The sequence below is a fragment of the Gopherus evgoodei genome, unplaced genomic scaffold, assembly GCF_007399415.2.
Source record: "Gopherus evgoodei ecotype Sinaloan lineage unplaced genomic scaffold, rGopEvg1_v1.p scaffold_46_arrow_ctg1, whole genome shotgun sequence".
In the NCBI taxonomy this organism is placed as follows: Eukaryota; Metazoa; Chordata; order Testudines; family Testudinidae; genus Gopherus; species Gopherus evgoodei.
Window position 1 is genome coordinate 1,487,394 of NW_022060067.1, and position 2,741 is coordinate 1,490,134.

At 40.4% G+C, this 2,741-nt stretch overlaps 1 pseudogene; it reads left to right on the top strand.

Annotated features, from left to right (window-relative positions):
* Nucleotides 1-1,312: 1,312 nt before the first annotated feature.
* LOC115642830 lies at nucleotides 1,313-2,233 on the top strand (annotated as a pseudogene).
* The last annotated feature ends 508 nt before the right edge of the window (nucleotides 2,234-2,741 follow it).

Genomic DNA, 2,741 nt, shown 5'->3' on the forward strand with positions numbered 1-2,741 from the left:
GAATCTTCTCCCTTTTCCTCAGAGGCCAGATTCCTAATGTGCACTGGTGTGAGTGAATGGAGAATGAGCCCCATTTACTTCAATAGAATTACTCTTGATTTACACCAAGGTGAGTGAGAAGGGACTAAAATGTCTCTTTAACATGTGACACTCACTGCAGCAGTAATTTACTGAGGCAAATAAATAAGATCACACAGATTTATCTTAAGTAAGTGTAGTCACCCTCACCCTGACACAAGCAGCTGCAGAGGATGCTGTCCTGGGGAGAGAGGTGGCCAGTGAGAGGGCAGCTTGAACTGGGAAGGGGCTCAGAATCCGCCCGAAGGGGCAGGTGGAAACAAGCTGTGAGAGGAGAAGAATCTAAATTCTGAGCTGACGGATGAAGTGGAACTTGGGGTAGGAGGTGAGGTGATAAAATACGAGAACAATAGAAGAATAGAAGTCAGGGACTGGGAAGTGGAAAGAAGGAAAGAAGAAAAATAGGAAAGGTTTCAGGTCAGGAGAAACCAAAAAAAGTAGACTTGGATATGTGAGCTGACACTATTAGAGAAGGGAAGTAGAGGGAAATAATAGCTACAGATGCACCAGAAAGAGAGCATCAAGGGACAAAAACTGAAAGGAGATATAATTGGTGAAAAAGGGAATTGATCAAAAAGTTGTGTTAGATGAAAACAGGTCCTGAAAACAGTAAATCAGAAGCTTGCCCACAAAGACCTAAGGTATATGAATAGAGAGAATGACTGTTTGAACATCTATTGACAGAATACAGTTCAAAGGTGCCTAAAAGACAAGTGTGGGCCCGTTAGGTGAAGAAACCTGCCTCTCCTCACAGTTAGCATAGCCTAGTCTGCTCATCACACAAAGAGGCAGTGATTGGTATTAGGTATCCTGACAGACTGCGATGGTGAACTCAAACCTTCAAGGGTCAGCAATATCTAATACAGGGATAGGCAACCTATGGCACAGATGTCGAAGGTGGCACGTGAGCTGGTTTTCAGTGGCACTTGCATTGCCCAGGTCCTGGTCACCAGTCCGTGGGACTCTGCATTTTAATTTAATTTTAAATGAAGCTTCTTAAACATTTTAAAAATTTTATTTACATACAACAATTGTTTAGTTAAAGACTTATAGAGAGAGACCTTCTAAAAAGGTTAAAATGTATCACTGGCACACGAAACCTTAAATCAGAGTGAATAAATGGAGACTCGGCACACCACTTCTGAAAGGTTGCTGACCCCTGGTCTAATATATTTAACTGCCTCTGTAACGATCTCTTGCTTTGTAACAGATGGAATATGTGTCTTGAACACAGATGGCAAACCAAACCAGAGTGCACGAGTTCATCCTCTTGGGCTTCCCTGGTAGTCAATATTTGCAGACCTTCCTCTTTGTGCTGTTTTCCATGATGTACATCCTGACAGTCATGGGAAACATGGCCATCATAATCCTAGTGAGAATATGCTGCCACTGCAAACTCCCATGTATTTCTTCCTCTGCAATCTCTCTTTCCTGGAGATATGGTACACCACAGTCTGCATTCCCAAGACACTTGCAGTCTTCCTGGGGACAAGCAGAACCATTTCCTTTACTGGCTGCATCACACAGATGTACTTCATTCTATCCTTTGGCTGCACGGAATGTTTCCTCTTATCCGTTATGGCCTATGACCGCTATCTTAGCCATTTGCTACCCACTGCACTATAGTTCCATCATGAACAGCACCTTGTCCGCTTGGCTGGCCCTCTGCTGTTGGGTGTGTGGTTTCCTAGCTATTTGTGTGCCGGCGTATCTCATAACCAGGTTGCCCTTTTGTGGCCCTAATGTCATCAATCATTTCTATTGTGACCTAGATTCTTGGATAGTTCTCTCCTTCACAGACACACATCTCCTTCAGCTGGTGGCTTTCATCACCTTCTTCATTGTCCTCCTGGGCACCTGCATAGTAACTCTGATCTCCTACATTTTAATCATTTCCACAATAGTGAGAATTCCATCATCACAAGGACGGCAAAAGGCCTTTTCCACTTGCTCTGCTCATCTGGCTGTTGTGATTATCTGGTATGGCTCCACCATTTTCCTGTACGTCAAGCCTTCTGTACAGAACACCCTGGCTCTAAACAAAATAGTCAACACTTTAAACACAATTGTAACACTACTGTTAAACCCTTTCATTTACACTCTAAGAAACAAAGAGGTGAAGAAAGCCTTGGAAAAAGCACTCACTGGTATGTAAAGTGTGTAGATGTCTTTGATTTGGAATATAGTAAGATATCATTAGAGCTGTTAATATTATTTCATTTGCATTGTTTTTTAAGAAAAAACAATCTTTTCTCAAAATCAGAAATCCTTTCCTTTTTTTTTTTTTGTTGAAACTGAATATTTTGAAATTCTGGTATTTCGAATTTTTGTGTTCAGCTTCTTTCTTTCTTTCTTTCTTTCTTTCTTTCTTTCTTTCTTTCTTTCTTTCTTTCTTTCTTTCTTTCTTTCTTCACTCTGTTACTCCTCAGCTTTTGAAAAAATACATAGTGGCACAAAGAAAAAAATAATGAGAAATGAAAATAACCAAATCCCTCTATACCATTCACTGTATTGCATTTAGAAGTGAAAATGGAGCTGGGAGGAAAGGATAAAGAAAAAAGAAGGGGAAAGGGGGGAAATTCCAAAATATCAATATTTGGATTTTTCATATTTGTTTAAAAATATTTTGCAGAAAAAAATACAAAGCAAAGAAAACAAAACAA